The sequence below is a fragment of the Dermacentor variabilis genome, chromosome 4, assembly GCF_050947875.1.
Source record: "Dermacentor variabilis isolate Ectoservices chromosome 4, ASM5094787v1, whole genome shotgun sequence".
Classification (NCBI taxonomy): Eukaryota; Metazoa; Arthropoda; class Arachnida; order Ixodida; family Ixodidae; genus Dermacentor; species Dermacentor variabilis.
In genome coordinates, this window is record NC_134571.1 from 24,402,973 (window position 1) to 24,424,243 (window position 21,271).

The 21,271-nt window shown below is 47.2% G+C and overlaps 1 protein-coding gene across 5 annotated transcripts in view; it reads right to left on the reverse strand.

The window, feature by feature from the left end:
- LOC142578823 (uncharacterized) overlaps positions 1-21,271 on the reverse strand; it is a 524,047-nt gene that overhangs the window by 86,028 nt on the left and 416,748 nt on the right. For 4 of the 5 annotated variants that reach the window (XM_075688436.1, XM_075688434.1, XM_075688437.1 and 1 more), the window contains exon 2: positions 10,424-10,477. The exons of the other annotated variant lie outside the window; for it this stretch is intronic. The gene's annotated coding sequence lies outside the window, so the exon portion shown is untranslated. The remainder of the gene's footprint in view (positions 1-10,423; positions 10,478-21,271) is intronic. 5 annotated transcript variants of the gene reach the window in all.

The window sequence follows — 21,271 nt, forward strand, 5'->3', positions numbered from 1 at the left end:
CATTGCGCGGGTCTCCTCGATCGCAGTTGCCCCAGGCAGTGTGGTCCCCGCTGCGTAGAGTTCTGGCTCTTCCGCTCGGCGCGATCCGCACCAAGCTGTAGGCGCCATCAATGAAGAAAAGAAGGGTTCTCCGCTCCACTCGGTCTTCACCAGCCGAGGCCCGGCTTATTCATTTGCTCGCCGGCAGCGCAAGAGCAGGCTACGTGGAAGGCGCGCCTAACGGCAAGTGTGCGCGGGGGTTACCGGCCGGAAAGTATTTCTTTGGCCGTCGCTGTTTTCCTACCGCGATGGCGTTCGACGCTTCGGGCCAGGATATTACCGCCGCCAGGAGCGCGCTTCATCGACCAATCGCGGGGAGCCGCGCGCGCGCTATTTTCAGGGCGCGATTCCTTTATAGTACGCCCGCGGGGTCGTGAGCCAATCGCTGCTCCCGAACTTATTACGACCCGCGTTCTTCTTGCTGCGTGTCTTCTCTGCACCGTCCTCACTACCATGGCACCGCGCGGCGGCCTGCAGCTGCACCTTAAGAAAAAAGATGGCAACACCTTTTGCTGGAGTAACTTCTTGCACCGTATTCGACAACATGAAAGAGACAGCGCTTCAAGACGCGAAGGAACGAACATATCACCGTTTCGCCATAAGCGCGGAGCAATGAATGCGATGGCAACGTATTAGAATAATAGACAAAGTGTAAGATTCGGTAGCAGTATCAATTGCAGTAAACGTAAGCTAAGTAAAAACTAGCTGTTGTGCTAGGGGTCCTCTGTTTGAATCCTGAAATCGGAAAATTTCATATATGTTTATTAATTAAAGCCAACGTCTTTCTTCGTGACTTTACAACAACTTTGTCGTATCGGGTATGTTTCAAACCTCTTTCCTGGACCGATCCCGGAAGTAGTGCACAGCCGTGCCTATAAAGTTACATCATTTTGAGGTTTGAGCTTTGTTATTGTTTCGCACTTTTAATATTTAAGTCTGAGAAGATTTAAGATAAAAGGCATGCGCTGTCGGAGTTTTGTTTCATGACATTTGTTTGTGGGCTGTGTAAGAGCTGGTGTCGGACATGTCAAAAGGGGTAGCTGGCCCATGCCGTCGTCCGGCTCATCCACGCTAAGGACGTTGTTGAAGGGAGGAACATGTTCTCATTGAGAAAGAACGAGGAGTACTCGGTTTATTTACAATATCTACATGAGGAGACGAGAACGTTACGTCTCATCAGGCTAGCATGACTGAATCGAAGCACACAGAGGAGCCGAAAAAGTCCGATTAAATCCCTTCTATCCTTCCTAGATTCCTAGGGCAGGGAAATCTGCCATCCCACCTTCCTCTAATCGGAGCGTCCAATGTTGCCGAAGGATCCGCGTTTGAGGGCGAGGGTGCACGCAATCACTCCGGCACCTTTGTTCACTGAACACTCAGAAAGGAGGGAAGCTTCGTAGAGAGGGATCGTCACGCTTGACTCAAACTGACGCGTTTTGGTTCCTGGGATGACCCAGCAATTAGCTGGAGCATCTACCAAAAGACCGTGGCGGTTACCGGAGTCCATGAGGAAACGCCGCTCTTTTTCAGGGGTTTCTTGCTCTCATCGCCGGTGACGGCGACAGCGAACCACCAAACAACACTCGATCCGCCAAACGTGTCTCGCCTTGTTCTTGCCGCAGGTGTGTCCGAGGGGACGCTTTGTTAGCAGAGAGGCAGCTTTGCTTGGACGCTTTGTGGTGCAGGAGAGGCTAGAAGGTCACTACCCCCTCTGGCGTTCAGCTGCCATTCTCAGAATTCTGAGTAATAATTTTATCAAGAATGTAAGACCTGGTATGAGTAACGTTAGTGATGGAATGGTGTGGCAATATAACCTGCACTATACCACGTGTCATATAGCATGGCGTGCCATATAGCTTACATACATTTAAATATATATATAGAACCTCACGGCGACGCCGACGCCGGTGGCAAAAATTTGCTTTTAGTGTACATATAATTGCTATCGCAATAACAAAGGAGTACACAGACACGGTGTCTGTGTGATGGTAAGGTGCCACTCCTTGTTTCGTTCCTCCTGATAACACTGTTTGCTTCTTCTTCTTCTTCTTTGACAGTTCCGTTATACCCTGCCTTTATTTCAATTATGCGTCGATAGAGGTGATCTCGATGAATGGACGGCGACACCGGCGTTTTACCCGAGATCATACCGCACTGGAAGTCACGTGGTATTCAATGATCACCTAGAGTGGGAGCCCCGACCGGATCGATCTACCGGCGGCGCGTATTCGTGGCGGCGTGCGCTACGTGCGTAACGCGATCGTCACCCAAATTAATATCCCTGACGAGTTCCTGATTCCGACTTGCGGCGAAAGACGCAGGGATCTCCTGTCTGAGACATCTCCAATTACCAATCTCATGAGCGGTTTATGCATACACCGCATTGCCACAAATTTCTCAATAATCAGCCCACGTAATTGCTTGCCGCGTTTCACTGCATCTTTCTTCCCTCGGGAGACCTTGAGTGAGATCGTGGGCTGGCGCCGTGGAAGGAACACGAGGAGACTGAAGTATATTCAGACGAGCAGCGAAAGTTAGAGGGCTTATATACAGCAGGAGGAAGGAAACACACTGAGGAGCGGCCCTACCCGGTCCGCGAGCTAGCAGAAAAGTGCGCAGAAAGTCACGTGGTATTTTTCGCTGTAGCGGCCATGTTGTCGGCACACGATGGCGGTTTATTAGAGTGGTGTGTGCTCATATGCGTGCTGCTCCGTAGACCTCGTATCGTAGTAAAGGCGTCGTATGTGTAGGTTTACGTTAGTGTCCGTGTTTCGTGCCGCCGTGTTAGCCAGACCATGCTCTTTCGGTTATTGTTGTGGTCAGGTGGGACCGGAAGAAGCAAAAAGCATAAAACGAGCACGCGTCCAACGCTGTACACCACGTGTCGCGCCACGGACGGGGGATGATCTGGAAGTATTGTTGCCGTCTTCGGTGAACTCATGCTCACGTGCCATCACAGACTGAAACAATGTATGATAAACGCCTTGTAGGTAAGTGACGGCGGTGCAGTGTTCCTGCTTTTGACAGCGGACGATGCCTTTGCGGCACGTCATGCGGAAGGACGGGAAAGAATTGGCTGCTGTTAAGGGACAAACGCTCCTTACCGCAGGCATCTTGCACGTCTGCCTGAGGGGCGCAGGGAAGGGAAGGCTGGCGGATGCGGTGCACGAACAAAGTACGCCTGGCGTACATGAAACGACCGATGGTTGCGCGTAGCAAGCGCGGTCAACGCGCTAGCCGCACGCATAAGCGCGCACCGTTCGGCACCGCGCGGTCGCTACCACGGAACTTTGTTTCCGTGAAGCTTCATTTACCGAGAGAAGAATACACTTCAAGACGCAATCAGGTATGTCTAAACGTGCTCTATTCTGCCGGCCTCCTCGTCGGCACGCGCTATGGCTCACCGCATCGCCGCGGTGCGCGGCCGCCCGAAACTTGTTCAACAAAGCAAAAGGGTGCCTCAATCCACGACTGGCATACGTGCTTGTTCTCATAAACCGCCGATGGGCAAGCCATGGGTCGCTGGGTCGTGGTGTGCGTAAAGTGTGCTGCCGGTCATGGTCTGTGTATTCTTGGAGTAGAGCGAGAATGCGCAGGTTTATTTTCACAAAATCCGGCAAAAGTAGCGGGGACCGGCTTCATGGTATAATTTCCGCAGTTCGCTGTAAAATTCTTTCAACACTAGGGAGCAATACACCCGCTTTGGTTGCGATATGGTTTTGGCGTTGCGATGCTATACCCGAAGGCGCGGGGTCAAATCCCGGCCGCGGCAGCCGCATTTCGTCGGGGGCGAAATGCGAAAAGACCCGTGTGTCGTGCATTGGGTGCACGTTAAAGACCACCAGGTGGTCAAAATCAATCCGTAGTCCCCCAGTAGGGCGTGTCTCATAACCATATCGTCTGTTTCGCCCATAAAGCACCGGACACTTAGCGCACACTACTTTGATCGGGTCGGTAAGGCGCGCGCTCGTGCGCGCAGAACGGCGTGGTTGCACGCCGGAGGCGAGAATTGTAAACGAGGGAGAAGAATCTGCCCCGACAAGATGGCGCATTAAAGGCAACTTTTGGCGTGCCGAAGGCTTCACAAAGAACGACGTCAGGGCTTCTTGTTTTTGCCTTTCTCCATGCATCAGTGTGTATAGTGTTCGTAGACGACATGGTGAATAGAAAACACTAGAGAGCCGAAAGCGAAATTGACAATATCTACTACACCTTGGTTTAAAACCCGCTGCGGCAATTCAGTGGCTACTGAGTTATGCCGCTGAGCACGAGGTCGCGAGTTCGATTCTCGCCCGTTGAGGGAACCATGATCGACTTAGGTAGACGGTGGACGCTCGTCTACTTAGCTTTAGGTGGACGTTATGGAAACCCAGCTGGTCGAAATTAATCCGGAGCCACCTACTACAGCGTGCCTCACATCTAAATGGTGGTCTTGGCAGAATTTATTCAAAATTAATACACCTTGGTTCACGGAGCTACATAATATACTTTGAGAACGCCGCGTAGTGCTGGTTTGGGTATGCTGTTTATTTCGTTTCTGCAACTCTCTCTTTCTATGCCCTTCCCCTCGTACAGGGTAATCAACCTGAACTGCCTCCGGTTAACCTCGCTGCCTTTGTATTCATTTTTCTTAAATCTTTCTTATCGTGATGCCACCGGTTACCCTTTTAGACTTATATGTGGTCTGAAAGGCTCGGTTTCTTCGTCATAATCACAAACAAAACATCTTAGAGAACCGTCTGGTTCCTAACCCATTATGCTGGCATTCTACCTCTTAACGTCACGCATTTGCCTTTACTTCCGTCGCACATAAAGCGCACATAACCAAGTATTGTGGCGAAGGACGCAAAGGAAGCCACCGCTGTAGTTATATAGCTGGACTGCCGCGTGTGGCATTCTCAGTATTCAGGACTCCTTCTTCCTTTTTTTCTTTCTTTTTTTTTTTGCCTGAGATTTCTTGTTTCGTTCCAATTTCTGTTCATTTCCTCTAATCACGAGTGGCAACAGAAACAGATTTTACGGTTTGTTATAAGACTTATCAAGCAAAATTTTTGAGGTGCGGATTGCTCAAACAGGCAGCTTTCATAGCAGACCCACACAATGCAGAAACAGGCTCTTGCCAGTGAAAACGATATCCACATGGCTGTTGCTCCTGTTATTGCAAAGTATTACGACTACAGCATCACTGCTACAGTATTAGCCGTTAAATATGACCGTTCTGACTTTCTTCCCGAGTCGTCTGTCAGATGGGAGCTTTTGTACGTTGTTTCATTGACATGGAGGTGATAGTCACTATGTCGAGTCAGATTTTATTTATAATATTGTACACAGCGTATTCACGTATATTCAATGATATTTTTTCCCGTCACCAACTCGCTATACACAACTTTCTCGTTAATAATCTGATAAGTTTCCATGTCGTGGATTGTTGCTAACTTTACGGTGTTTTAATAAGAATCTCAATTTCTGTGAGTCACTCTGAACGGTGCACCTATGATGTGATGCTTTCCAATAATATCGCTGCAGCGACATGCATTCAACCCAATGAAGAACGTATATTTTTTTCTATCTCAAATAAAAACAGAGATCTACACAACCAACTGTCTACTAGCTGAATACTTTGATAATGCACGTAATTTCTGAGTCTCATATTATTTGGGTGCACCTTCTGTCTCCGAGGGAGCATCCTTACAGCTAACTTCAGCGAGGAAATGAAGGCAAGGCAAACGAATCCAGGTAGTAGAAGCCCGCAAGAGGAATTGGCTACGGCGCCAAGCTAACCCTAACAGCCCTGTTGTACACGCGGTGCCTCCTTCCTCCCGTCCAAGACAAACAACCTTGCTGCCTCGTTGGCACAGCCTTACAGCGGCTCGAAGGAGAAAAACAACCGACGTGGGCCAATAACTGGCTGGGGCGCAGGGAAAGGCGCCTCAGGTCTAATTAGGCCTAGCGCGCCGACGTCATTAGTCGAGACTGTATGCCCTATCGCACCAGTAAATGCGTGCAGTGCGGTGACGGCTGCGAGTGCGACATAAAGCACAGCGCCACATCGCGAAAGTGTTTCCATTTCGATTCGTTGCTTCAACATTCAAAACACAGTGCGCTAAGATTCGCCGACTAGATTTTCTTTTTCAGTGTGTGCAAATGCTTTTTTTTTAATCGCATGACGCACGCTATAGATCAGTCTGATTATTTTCTATGCCTTGAAACACCAGTGACGCCATCTTTCCGCAGCACCCCGATTCCTCACAGTACATCAAACTTTCTGAAGTCGCTCAGGCCACTGAGAAAAGCGCCCTTAAACACATCCTCTTCCACAATAACACCCATTGTGCACTTATAATGTATGACTAATAATGTGGACTGTAGTCGTATGTGCCGAAACAAAATATGCTCGAGAACCGCCTGGTTCCTAAACCATGCTGCTAGCTTTCTATACCTCTTAACGTCACGCATTTGCCTTTCCGAACAGCCTCTGTTCGCACGTGCACTTTAGGTTTATATTTTTATTAACGCGAAAGCCTTAAGTGCCTCATGGGTCGAAAATCAGTTGTCCGGCGGTATCGAAAAATTGATCGTCAGGCGTTATGGCACTCAATGGCACCAAAATTGATGGTGCCACCCACGACCATTGGAGGGACTCAGAGCCACGACCTCTGGTCCGAGTCGAACCTACGACCATTGGTGGAAATCGTACGCACAACCTTTGGTGTTAAGACAAAGTTAATTAGGGCACTCTAATCCACGAACTTTGGTGGCAGTCCAACCCTCAGCCTTTGGTGAGACCAAAATTCAATGGCACCAAAATTGATCGTGCCACCATTGATGGTCGAACCCACGACCATTGGTTGGAAGTCAAAGCCACGACCTTTGGTGTTAAGACGAAGGTAAGGCACAGTTAATTAAGATATAGTTAATTAAGACACTCGAACCCACGATCTTTGGTGGGAGCCGAACTCTCGACCTTTGGTGGGACAAAAATTCAATGACACCAAAATTTATGGTGCCACCATTCATGATCGAACCTACGACCATTGGTTGGAAGTCAAACCCACGACCTTTGGTGTTAATTAAGGCGAAATTAAGGAACAGTTAATTAAGATATAGTTAATTAAGGTACTCGAACCCACGACCTTTGGTGGGAGGCGAACTGCCGACGTTTGTTGGGACCAAAATTCAATGGCACCAACATTTATGGTGCCACCATTCATGATCGAACCTACGACCATTGGTTGGAAGTCAAACCCACGACCTTTGGTGTTAATTAAGGCGAAATTAAGGCACAGTTAATTAAGATATAGTTAATTAAGGTACTCGAACCCACGACCTTTGGTGGGAGGCGAACTGCCGACGTTTGTTGGGACCAAAATTCAATGGCACCAACATTTATGGTGCCACCATTGATGATCGAACCGACGGCATTTGGCGTTAATTAAGGCACTGATAATTCAGGCATAGTTAATTAAGATAGAGTTAATTAAGGCACTCGAACGACGACCTTTGGTGGGAGAAAACAAGTAATAGAAAGTAACAACGCATTCGTATGAGAATGGCAACTCATTTAATGAATGTCTCATGAGCGCGCAGGCTTTCGCCTTCATCCTCTTTAGCGTATGCTAAAGCGAATGTCAATTTTTCTTTTGCTGGCTTACTTCATCGTATAAGTTTGACTACGACATACCAAGCGCTTCGGGGCTTCGCCTACTCGCACTTACATATAACACAAAGTCAAAATGATTTTCTGCGCCATGAAAAGAGAAATTGTGCAGATTCCGTACACTCTGGAAATCGACGTTATGCGAAGCATCTTGAGGCAGCTGGTTATGCAGCGTTGTTTAGGGTTTCGCAAGGAGTTACCAGGTTGACCGATGCCTTTGTGCAAATCCAGTCCCTGTGTGTGTGACGCGAGTACAGCAAACTAGAATTCACGCGAGAGCGGGTGTGTGTGACGACAGCGGCTAGACTACGACGACGGTAACGACAATTGCATGACTTCTACGAACGCTCGAACTCATGTGAACGAGTGACATGGACGTGCGAGAGCCGTGATGACACTGCCATAGCGCAATTCGGTACTGCGTTGTCGTACTCGGACACTATGTGTACCAGGAAAGAGCAGGCCATGCTATGCATTTATGGTATTCATGCCGATAATTTTATAACATGCATGTCATGACATGTCATAACTGCTACACATGCATGTCGCTGCACGCATATCCAGAATATAGCCAATTAAATATCCACCCCGGTGACTTAGCAGTTATGGTGTTGCGTTGCTAAGCAGGAGGTCACGGGATCAAATCCCGGCCGCGGCGGCCGCATTTTCGATGGGCGATAAATGCAAAAACGCCCGAGTCGCGTGCACTGAGGCAGGTTAAAGATATCCTAGTGGTCAAAATTAATGCGGAAGGGCGTGCCTCATAATCAAATCGTGGTTTTGGCACGCAAAATGACAGAAATCATTCAGCCAGTTAGATTATAACTATAAGTCATGTCATTCCATCCATCAATGTCACGTCATTTCATCAATGATGTTTATGAAATGCCCCTAATGTTATCCATGTCATGACATGATTCTCCTTCATCTCAGATGCATTTTCTAACTAGTTATATGCATCAGGACATACATTACGTGAATAAAATAACATTACATGCAATTCATGGAATTCATGCCATGGTGTACACGCATGTCGTTCATGTGGTGACATTAACATCATGCCATTCATGTCTGGTCATGTACGCATGTCATGCCATTCATATTCAGATATATATCAAGTTAAAAAGAACGACCACGACCGCATCAAGCAATTCATACCATTTATGTCACGACATACATGCCATTCATGCCATTTATGTCATCATATACATGCCATGATAAATATGTCCTGCCATCAATGTCATGACATGTCATTCATATTATGTATGCAAGCACGTCATGCCCCCTCCACCCATGTCTTGTCTAATATATATATCTCAGTTGAAGAAACGACCCCGATGACACCATGGTGTAGAAAAACCGACACAGAAAGACAGAAAGACAGACAGACAGACAGATACAAAGCACCTGAAATTCTAAAGCAACGCTTCGCATTAAAGTTCCTATTAACATGTTCGCTCTATGACCGGCTGGTGCCCTTAATACGGCACTGCTTAGTAAGAGAAAACGCAGCCTGCAACTTGAGGCCCTTTTTGCCGCTGCCATAGTTTGAGGTAACCGGTACAGCGATTTCAGGCAATGGGCCTGAAAATTGGTAAAGTTGAGGTTGCACCTAAAAAGCCACACTAACCACCTCAGTCACGGTGTACACATATGTGGGCACGACTTAATTTTCCCATTTCCGTGCAGTTATGGCAAGGAATAGACCACATTAGTTAAGCTTAGGATAATTTGAACGTTATGCTTACCTCAAGTACCTTCACTTTGCTTTCTGAGAACGCCTGGTTTGCACGAGCGGCTTTGACTCAAGTACTGTCCGTGCACGTCTCTATCTCTCCCTTCTCTCTCTTCCCCTTCTCCCTTCCCCCAGCGTAGCGTAGCCACCCGGACTCTTAACTGGTTAACGTCCCTGCCATCCTTACACACACACACACACACACACACAAACACACACACACACACACACACACACACACACACACACACACACACACACACACACACACACACACACACACACATGTATATATATATATATATATATATATATATATATATATATATATATAAACTAGAAGAGAGGGGGTTAACCGAGGGTCCTGAATTTCATATTTATATTTCCATATTTTATTTCATTTATTAAGCACAAGTAATTTCCCCTATGTTGTCCTTGGTGTCAGTGTTCGTTGGCTTCTTATGATATGACTATATATATATATATATATATATATATATATATATATAAATTCGTTTTGGTAGCAATTGCCACAGATTGCTTTTTCTTCCTATTAATGCTTCCAATCAATAATTAACTTGTGCAAGTAATTCGCGCTAGTGATTCAATTCATCTTTATGAAGAAACGTATAATTACTTAGTGAACAATGATTAGGTACTTAATCACTCTTTAATTAAGGTGACTCATCATAAAATGCAGAAAGAGTCATTATACCACCCGAATTTGCTCTTAATGAAGTCTGCAGCGTCTTGGTACAAAATTATGCAAATTTCATATATTTATCGACAGTCTATCGTAATTCGTAACTGAAGGGGTTATTATGAGCTGCGCCATTCTCCTACCTCAAGGGGCACTACTTATTTTTCCGGCTCTGCTCCGTTACTGTGACACGGTAAGAAGTGTCAACTCGAGACAAAGAAAGCAAGGCCAATTGATGGTGCGTACAGGCCGGCCAGCCACGAGGTGACCTTGAAGCAAGGAAGACACTCACGTTAGTGTTCCGAAGGCCGTGCCACTTCTTTACTTTTCTTTTTCACGACAGGATCTGCATGAAGCACGAAAGAAGCACAGATTAAACAGAGCATGCGTTTGCTCAGCATCGCTTTCACTAGGGCATGAAAAATAAGACGCATTAGTTAAAGTTAGCGTCGCTTTCATTCCATTTCATTTATTTCACCTTAAGAGTACGAAGTCATTAAAGGTGGGGGATGGCGGGGGGGGGGGAGCGCGTTTAGGGGTTAAAATCAAATGTTAAACCAGCAATACAAATGACACAGAGACGGAAAGAAAGAAGCGTGAGCACGTCGAGGTCTGACGATTTATAAAGAACCCATGTACTTGTGCACAAAGCTTAAAGGGACACAAAACAGAAAAAATGATTTCGTCTGCAACAGTAAACTACTCTTCTACAATATCAGAAACAGCACTCTTACCACGGTAAGATGCTCACCATGAAGAGACAGGTGGCGACACCCCCTTGAAGTTCCCGCACCAGCTAGCTGTGACGTCAGGGATTTTGAAAGCGTCTTCTAGGGCCTAGACGATGAGCAAAATGAGAAAAAGGTAAAAGCTGAAGCCAACGTTAAAAGACGAGTCCACTTGTCGAAACGTTGGCTTCCGTTTTTGCCTTGTTCTCCTTTTGCTGATCGTCTTGGATTTCCATCTCCCGCCTTCCCCGTGTCTTTCCTGGATTTCTAGGGCCTAGGTAATCCTTTATCTGTAAATCTGGACTACACTGCGTTCTAAAGAAGCCAAAGATTGAACATGACGAGTTTCGGGAACTTTTGCTGAGCCAACGCGGACTAAACGAAAAAGAACTACTTCGAAATCCGTGACGTCACAGTGGCGTGCCGGCGTTGGGAATTCGGCGCGAAATTCAAGAATTGAAACTTCGGCCTCCATTTTATCTTCTAATGATCAACCTATTATTTCAAGATTAACGATAACAGAGTTTTCAGTGAACGCTTTAACCGTGTGAACAGATTCAATGTTTTGCTTTAGTGTCGCTTTAAACCTGTACCCAAATTTCATAAGAACAAGGACGAGAAACATTCAAAACACTTTTACATTGGGCGTAACGTGATAAACTACCGCGACGCGATGGAGACATAACGACATATGGCGCACCACTAGCGCAAACAAAACAGTTTTCACAGCACCCTTTTTTTCTCTATAAGTGTGGTGAAAGCGCGACTGGTCCGGAAGTCCAGGTGCTTAAATATGTGAAAAGACCCAGAAATTTCACGAGTGATATGTTTCCCTTTTTCTCCCTATAAGCGTGGGACAGCTGAATAAAGTTATGTGGACTGACAAAAAAAAAAGAAAGAAAAACGCTGACTGAATTTGCTAAACTTTCGGACTTAGTATACATTTCTTGCACGTTGTGACTAATCTCGTGCGGATAATAATCAAGAAAGAACAGAAAGAACTCAATGGCTTGTTTGCCGCAGATTTTACTAACTTCATTGCAGGCAACATCAAACTAGCCTCTGCCTCAACACACACACACACACACACACACACACACACACACACACACACACACACACACACACACACACACACACACACACACACACACACACACACACACACACACACACACACACACACACACACGCACACACACACACACGCACGCGCACGCACGCGCACACACGCGCGCGCGCGCAGTGCGTATACACAGATACATAAAACTGAAACTTAGTGCAGCCATGTTTCATTTATTCTCTAAACAAAAATGAACGCTCTCCCAACACATATATAATATTCATGAGAACGCTGCTATTAATAAACGCGTTATCTTAGAAGTGCGAAGTTTTCGTCATAACTACACTTCCAAACCACTAGGCCGCGCTTAGAAACAGTCGATACGACTATTAAGAACGGTTGAAGAACCTTAGGCTTCCCTGTAGGCCAGGTACGTGTATAAGAGGTTCTAATTAACGCAGCATATACGAAAGACGGCTGGTAGCGCAGTAACAGAAATACTGCTTCAAAGCCTAAGCTCTTAAATGTATGCAGCCTGGTCATTTTTCCTCGTTAATGTCAGTTCAGCAGGCGTTAAATAAAGAAGCAAGACAGCCAAAGGAAGACTATACAGCGCGAACGTTTTTCAATTGAAGGAATTGCTGCACTTTACTTCCCAGATGTCCTGTTGCAACTTTCATGAGCGACGGAGGGAACAAAGGAAGTAGCTAAATTAATGGCATCGAGATACAAGTCAAAGGAAAAACGAAGGCACGTCGAAGAAAAAAAAAATAAAACACGGGCGAATTCGAGATACCTGCCCGAGGCGAGAGTTCCACTTGTGCGCAGTTCGCGGTGGTCTCCGCAAGCACTTCCGGAGCGTTCTTCCACCGAAGTGCAGGAAGATTACTCTGCGGACTTCCACCGAACAAAGGTAGAAGGGAAGGGGCTATAGGGAGAAGGCGGCGACTCGGCGGCCAATTCGAGCTTGCGGCGACAGACTAAGCGGGAAAAGAAGCTAAAAAAAAAAAAGCGCTATACTCTAAAACAAGAAAGGAACAAAACAATGGAATGACGGTGATGATGATGGCTGTGATGACCAGCAAGAGGCGTCGAAACCCGAAGCGATGCTCGCGTCTTGCACAGGCCGCGGCCGAAAGAGAGGCGCCGGGAGGTGAGGTGCTAAAGACGAAATTGATGGCGCGAACGTGCCGCGACCGCACGCTGTCCCGAGAAGGACGAGGCCACTTACTGGCGAGATGAGAGGTGCGAGTGCGGGGGTTGAGGAGAGCGATGCAGGGGGACGAGGGGTCTAGAGCAGGTCGCGTACTCGGCCTCTAATCGGTCGATTTACGCTCAAGTCTCCGGGCCCTGCGGCGGCGAGACGCTCCAGCGCGTCACGCAGAACAGCAGATGGGCGCTTGCTTCAAGGGTGAGCGCTCGTACGAAAGAAGGGACAGAAGAGAAAGGGATAAAAGTAAATGAAAACCCTCCATTCAGGCACAAATCAGGCCTCCGGCGGAGTTTGTCGCTTCATGTGGTTTTATTATTATTATTTTTTCTTCGTGTGCACAACGGCCTCAAAAGTTACTCGAGGATATGCGTTCTGATTGTCTCGGACAGAAAAACAAAGGATGCAATATGTATTATAAGTTAGCCTCAAGTACTTTTCTTTTTCGAATGGACATCGTCAGGGTTAGAGGTTAGTGGAATGCTGATTATACTAGTTTAGAGGCAGGTCATGCTTGTTTTTTTTTTTTCATCATTTGCAAATTATGGTATTGTTATTTAAATTATTACTTGTTATAGGTAAGAAAAGTTGTATCCGAGTGCGGAAATGTCACTTTCAATGTTCTATATACGTTATGACAATACACAACAAATAAAAAAAGTAATGTTACAAACGCCGAACAGATATTTCAATTTGTGCTTGTAAAGCTGGCTCACCCGTTAGTATACCTTTCAACAGGAGTAGTCCACTGCCCAGGCATCTGCTGCAGTAGTTTTATCGTCGGCGTTATGCAGCGAACAAGCGTAAGCTGTCATGCGCTATAGCTTGCATTTGCTCCCTCCACGTAGATTTTAGCCGATATTGTTACTGTACCACAGACAAAATAAAGTATCTAATCAAGCCAGCATTGAGGAAAAGCTCGCTCAACGGAAAAGTGCAGCAATGGAGGGTCGACGCATTAGGATAGGCGGTCGAGAAGTGTTAGGACCTCAGTGTAAACCTCAGAAGCCACATGCTGGTTCAGCTGTGACAATAAACTTGTACGCACATCAGAAACACGAACTCACGCTACGATAGCCGCTGTTTGCATAAATTGCTTAACTGTTTTAATGAGCACGTTCAGAGAGCATCCAGTGAATTTCAAGCTCACCGTGGTAGAAAAAAAGAAAAAAAAAAGATGCCTCTTATAGCGGGATTCTAAGTTCCGACTATGGCAACCGGTATCTCAATAATGGCACCTATATTTGCTAGATGGTCTAAATAGCGAAAATATGATGCATTATCTTAGAGTTGCAAACAGGACTAAGATACGCAGCTATATGAATACCTGAAGCGATAAAAAGTTTATATACAAGGAATGTGTCGCCACTTGTCGAAACGTTGGTTCCGGACATATTCTTTTTTCCATCTCTGTTGACTACCTTAGAGTGTGCGAGAAAATAGATATTGTGTGTGTGAATTCCACAAAAGTCCTATACGAAGATAAGCTGCCTATTTCACAGCGGTGTAAATCAATTTTATGAACCAGTATATTCCAAAGGATTCTGTTTACAAGACTGTGACATCGTTTTTATTGTCGAGTAACAGAGGTGCACACTTTACGTTCTTTTTTTCTTATTCTAGTTTTGGTCATTTCTGTAATGAAATGTCGAGACCTAAGCTAAAATCTGCTTTCAACAGTCGGTGTGTTATAGCTCTTTCTATCGGGCGCAATAACGGTCATCAATATCCGGTAAATGGAAGCCGAGTAAAAGGATTTGTCCATTCCCCTGTGTTTAGACAGCATACCTGACGGCGTAAAGCCTTCTCGTCAGATCGCTGAAATTTCTACACACACTGCGCAAATACAGATGTGTGCTATGGCGGGTTCACATTGGTTTCGTTCAAATAGGGATGAGCACACGCGAAATTTCGTAGCCGACGGGCCTCGATGTAACAGCGAATGGGAAGCCGAGTCTAATGTTCCTTCAAAATGGCGTATCCTTCACAACCATGGTTATACAAACTGACACGAAATATCAGAGCTTCGACACGCCATGCTGTTGCGGTAGCACTTGCAAGCGGCATTTGTTTTCGGAGCCCATCTGGTCTTAGCCCGACTTATAATATCGCGCACGCAAAGACACGTACTTCGCAGGATGGAAAGCTCGCTCAGAGCGCCAGACACAAAGCACGGCAGAACCGCGGAGTCTGAAAACGCGCGAAGGATTCATTTTCATTTAAGCGAACAAGAGGTGGTTGACACACCAGAGACAGAAAGATTCTTGGTTGTGGGGTGGAAGGTGGGGCTAAGTGCAGCGAGACCACCAGCGACGGTGAAAAGAAGGCTGGGAAGAAAGAGAAACGCGTCGGAGTTTCGCAAATCGGATTGGGGAATGAGTTATCAACGGACCTTGGCTGCCGAAACAGGCTCTTTCAGGCCACACCCGAGCAATCCCGATTCCAACGTACGCGGACACACAAAAAGCAGTGGATATAAGAGAACTGTCATAAAAGCGGCGACGCTCGGTAGCTCGACAAAAAGCCGGAGGGCCATACATTACGCGCGGCGAGGCGACCCGGGAATGGCTCGGCGACGGCGCTAATTTCCTCTGGTCATCCAAAGAGATTTCTGTCAGCGGAGAGGTCGGGCACCCCTCCATAGAGCGGACACAGCGACAGGCACGGCTAAGGTCCGCCGAGTCAGTTCCTTGGACGATAAATCACGTTAAACACTTACCCTCCGCCTCCCTTGCGAGCAAAGGCGTTTCACTTCGCGAAACTTCATTGTCTCTTACGGACGACGGCCCGCGTGGCTCCTTCGCGCGTTGGAAAAGGCCCAGGCGAAGTCGTGTAGAAAAGCGAAAAGACCGACGAGGATCGGGAGACACACTATACAGAAGCGAGGAGACATCGGTCTTTGCTGCAAGTCCGTCGCAAGGTTGCCCCGGGCGCAGCGCTTATGGTTCTTTTATACCACAGTACGTGCGTCGAATTTTCGGTGGACGCCCGAATAATGGAGCTTTTGCGAGGTAAAGCAAAGGCCCAACGATGTCAGCCGTGTCTTTCGTGACGGAAAGAAAATTGTTGTTGGGTTATGTTAAGAACGGCCAGCTGCAGTGCAAGTTTGCCACCCAGTCACGACTATGGCGGCAACATTCCGGGAGCGTCGCAGCCAACCTCTAGCCGCGGCGTGACTAAATCGACTTTGTGTCGGGGAACAATACGCGCATCCTCCACTCTCCGTCGCTTCAGCTAGGATGCGTTGTAACTGAAGGAGTTCGACGAAGCAGGCTTTGTGCTGAAACCGCCGCCAACCTCTAGCCTCATCGCCGTTGTGACGGAATGAGTTTGGCGGGCCAACTATTGTTACCAAACTCCCCAACGCGGACTTAATCTGCTACGGGTGCGCGAGTTGCCGCGGGAACGCCGTTTTGCGCTCCTTCCCACGCACCGACCAAGACGCAAGACAACGCGCTACCCGGATCGGCTCCGAGTTGTATGAAATTCGTGTGGTGTCGGTTTCGGACCGTAAACACGTGTGTGTGTGTGCCTGTGTGTGTGTAAGCCGTCCTGCGGAGAGGCGGCTAGTTTGCGATGACTAAACGAACGTTCGCATCACCTTGTATCGCGGGCGGACCGAGTGTTTAAGAACTGCTGTTGTGCGGATGCTCGACACATTTTTTCTTAAGCAGTCATGTTGGACTAAGGCATTCTCTCTCAAGCAGTCATGTTAGACTGATGTACTTTCTCAAACAGTCATGTTAGACTGATATAAATACTGTAAATAAACCCATATTCCTCGTTCTCGATGAGAAGCAGTACTTCCCTTCATAAACGTCGTCAGCGTGGATAAGTTGGACGACGGCATGGGCCAGCTACCTTCGAATTCATGCCGGACTCCAATCTTGACAACGGATCACGAGCGATGGGATTGAGCCCCCAATCCTGACAGTTAGCACAGGAGAATGTAAACATAACCCTAGATCGCACATTGCAGCTTTAGATGTATATGCGTCTTAGCGACATGCTATTGTTTTTATTTTGGTTAACATAAATTACTGATATGGGGCGCTATAATGTAAAGTTGTTTCAAACTTTTTCTATTCCAATTCTCAAATCAGCCCTAAACTATTGGCCAAAAACATTTCGGGCCACTCCCAATTTCGCCTGTCTGTCACACGACGTCACGAAAAACGCGATAGCTTCTCATCTGATATGACGTGTGCACAGTGATCATGCATGATTAAACGGAACAAAAAGAAAATTAGTCTTCATTCGACGCCTTTTCACCATTAGCCCTCTGCTGTCGGTCAAAAGTTGTCGGGCTGCGCCCACGTCGGCTATCTGTCACGCGACGTCAGAAAACTGCGAAAACTCGCTGTGTCAAAGTGACGTGTGCGCGTTAAAGATGCATTAATATGGCGAACAAAACTGTTCTTTTTTTTTTCTGAATAGTCAGAGACGGGCCCCGTTCCGAAAGGAATAGAAGATGGGTGCCCGCCGATCACCCGGACATAGCCGGTGAGCATGGATTTATTTCCGTATAGTAAACATTTCTGCGTGGCAGTAAAACGTTATCAAGCCCTTTCGGCACGTATACGACATCGCTCTGCCAACTGTTCCTAGCTGAAGATCCGTTTTAGCGGCAACCTTCCGTTGCATGCGGCCGCGATTTTCGACCAGCCACCGTGAGTTAACTAAGGGGAAGCGGGCGAATCGCAGGTGCCGGCACCACCCTCTTCGTCAACCAATTCAGCCAATAAGACAGGAAGAACCACTGCGTGTAGGCAACATTATTCGTTTTGAAAACGAACAAAAGTGCCCTCCTATGAACGAGGAGAGCGTTCCATTGGGCTGTTCAGAGAACGCTGCGGGTCATCGCCCGATGCTTGCGTCGGCGGTTACGTAAATTTGAAGTCAGGAGATTGGAATAAAAATAAATTGGAATAGTTTTACGTTATATGGCCCCTAGATGAAACGCACGCACGTAAACACAAGTGTGCGTGCTTATTCTTTATGCAAATATCAACCTCTTGCGTCATTGCTGAGGAGGGACGCGAATGTCGGTAACCAAAATATTCACGCTACTCAGTTATACCGCACAATCAAAAGTTCTACGGTAGTAAATTGTAAAATGTAAGAAAAAGTAACCCTGTAGGCAAAATCGTAAAGCAGCAAAATATGAAGAAAATGGCAGCAAGCACCGAAAATAAACGTGGCACCACCAGTGTTCACATCAGTAAGTCACGTAGTAGAGCGACCCCGATTCCATTCGAACGTTGTTCTTTGATCTAGCTGTATTATAGCGTTTTAAAATATTCTATTTCGACGGTATCAAAGGATTCTAGGCAGCGATGACTAAGTCATAAGCAAACGCTGAATAAACTCTCTCGTATGCTTAAATCTTCCATTATGTTAATTTAAAAAAAGCAACGAAGCACCTGTTCCTTTTATGTGCATTTAGACTGAGCGCAGTCCTAGAAATAATAATAAATAATAATAATAATAAGCGTCATAGCCGCCACTTCGCCAATAACAAAATCAGTATAGGTGCCCTGGTTCAGGGCTCTCTTGGCCACTTGGCGCTTTATTCGGTTCTATACAAGTCGAGAGAATTGTCCCACTTAATCCTGCAGACTCTGGAGACAGGACATTTCTTCTATAGTGTCCCACACGCGTGGCCCAGCCCAACGGTAGGCGCGCCGCTCCCGTGCGCAGTGCCTTGCGAACCTTATGACAAACACTGCACCACTTCGATTGCGATGGCGGCACATCGCCGTAGTCCCCCTCGCGGACCAATGAGTACGAAGCAGTAGAGTTGGCGGAGGATTCCACTACACGTGATTGGTTACTGAGGACACGAGAGACAGGCGAAGGAACAGCTGAGGCAATTTGTCCTTCGGCGGCCGGCGAACGAGACGTGGACTAACGAGGTTGACCCGAAAAAAAAAAAAGGAAAAGTGAAGCTTTGGCAACGCCTCCATACAACTTCCTCGCACTCGGCAAAAACTAATCAAAGAGGTGCCGTAGAACGTGCAGACGAAAGGATCTTGTACGAAATGGGTGCAATGTACACGAGAAGAGATACGGGACCGGAGGACGCACCGTTTGGGGGATAAAAAAAGAAGAAAGGAAACGTATAGGAGAAATCGGAACAACTTAAGCGAGAAGGAATCAGTCCGGAAGTCGAAGACGAGAAGGAAACGTGGGAAGCGAAAAGAAAGACGTGTTAAGGGAAGAAGATTCGACCATACGAGAAATGAACTCGAACAGAGCGAGAACAGCCGTGAAAGAAAGAAAGGAACAACAGATATGTTTCCGCAAAGGGAGCGACCGAATGAAATCGGAACAGAGGAAAACACGGTTCGGACTGACAGGAATGAGAAGTGAAGGAGACGCGTTGAGGAAAGAGTTAGGGGGGAGAACAGCCGCAGTTCAACGCGCGGCCCACTAGTAGTGACGCCTGACAAACGCGGAAAACTCGCGTTCTACAGCTTGGCTTTCTTTCTTTGTTCTTTTTTTAACGAGGAAGAGTGAAAGTGTCCGCTGAGGATTCGAGTTAGTTCCCGTCTTCCCTCGGTTGGGGAGACGTCACCGCTAGCTCCCTATAGGGGGACGACGAACGCTACCAGAAACGAGCGAAGCATACAGGCGGCTATTAATCAAAGGGAGCGCTGCGCGCGACCAACCGAGGGGACGACTCTGGTGGAAGATGAAGCGAGAGAAATCGGGAGACGTGTTCCCCCCTTTTCGTCCCACTTTGCCTCCCCCTTTTCACTCCTCCACTTCCCGTGGCCACATGTTCTCCCTCTTCCTTTACCTCGTCTCCCGAAAACGGCGCGTCGCCATGTGCGCGTCGCCGTCCAGATTCGGGAAGCGGGAAAGCGGCGAACTGGAGCTGTGGCTTGTCGGCAGAACAGAGCGGCGCCTGCGCGGTCTTGACTGATATATGCTCAAACGGGCTGCGCGCCGTTCGGTCGAATTGGGGCCGACCGGACCGAGTGACCTATAACTCCTCGTCCTCCCGGTAAACCGCGGTTCTCCGCGCGCCATCTGTCTTCCGTGTACAGTCTCCGTGTTGTGAGCGAGCGAAAAGCTTCGAGAACGGGCGAGCTAAGTTTTCGGCCAGCGGCTCGTGGCGGGTCGTTAAAACCGGCCTCGTCGACCTTTGATTGATGACCGTGCGAGCGAATCGCTGACCAACCACGTCTTTGTTCCGGGAGTGAACGTTAGAGGCGGTTCTTGCTTGTGCGGTGCACTCTTCGCTCAAGTCATACTGTCATTGCATTCATTTATGCCCAAATTCGAAAGGAGGTGTTGTATACAAGTGATGATATTACAAGTAGACTCAAATAATATTAATTAAATTGCGGGGTATAAATTCCCTAGCCAACTGACGGGCTTTGAGCGACGCCGTAGTGGGGAGGGGCAAGTGGTGAGGGGATCCTGATTAGTTGTGACCATTCTGTGTTCTTTGTCGTGCATGTTACGCGAACGCGTTTTCAAATCCGGCCACCATCGGAATGCGGTCGCAGTGGCCGGGTGTCGGACCCCTGGTCTCGAGCTCTGTTTGAGATTTACCCAGCTGAAGAACAAAAAAAACGAGCTCATTTATGACCGCTCTTGGCGCACACCTTGTCTTCTTCCCGTCCGTTTTGTTCTCAAAGACATCATACATGGTGTAGATGGGTGTCCGACTTCAGTCATTGTTAAAGTAGGATGCCGAAACCCGTCGACGGAAAAGCTCAACAAAGGAACGCCACAGGCACGGAGACACCACTGTGAATGTAGAGGTAAAACACACACACACACACACACAACACACAACACACACTATATATATATATATATATATATATATATATATATATATATATATATATATATATATATATATATATATATATATTGCATTTTGACTGCGTCACTCTGCTTCTATACTTGCCTATAAGTCAAGGTCTAAGCCGCGTATTCTTCTAGTCGAGGCGTATAACTTCGCGGTGGTTTTGTGGCGTACAGCGTGTCGTGAAATATGCCAACAAAGATAACACATTTTCTGTCAACAGCAATTCGAGACTAAACATTCAAAAGTCTGCCCGCTCCGAAGTCGCAACCTTATGTTGCGCAATGTCAGAAGTTCTGCAACTGCAACGCTTA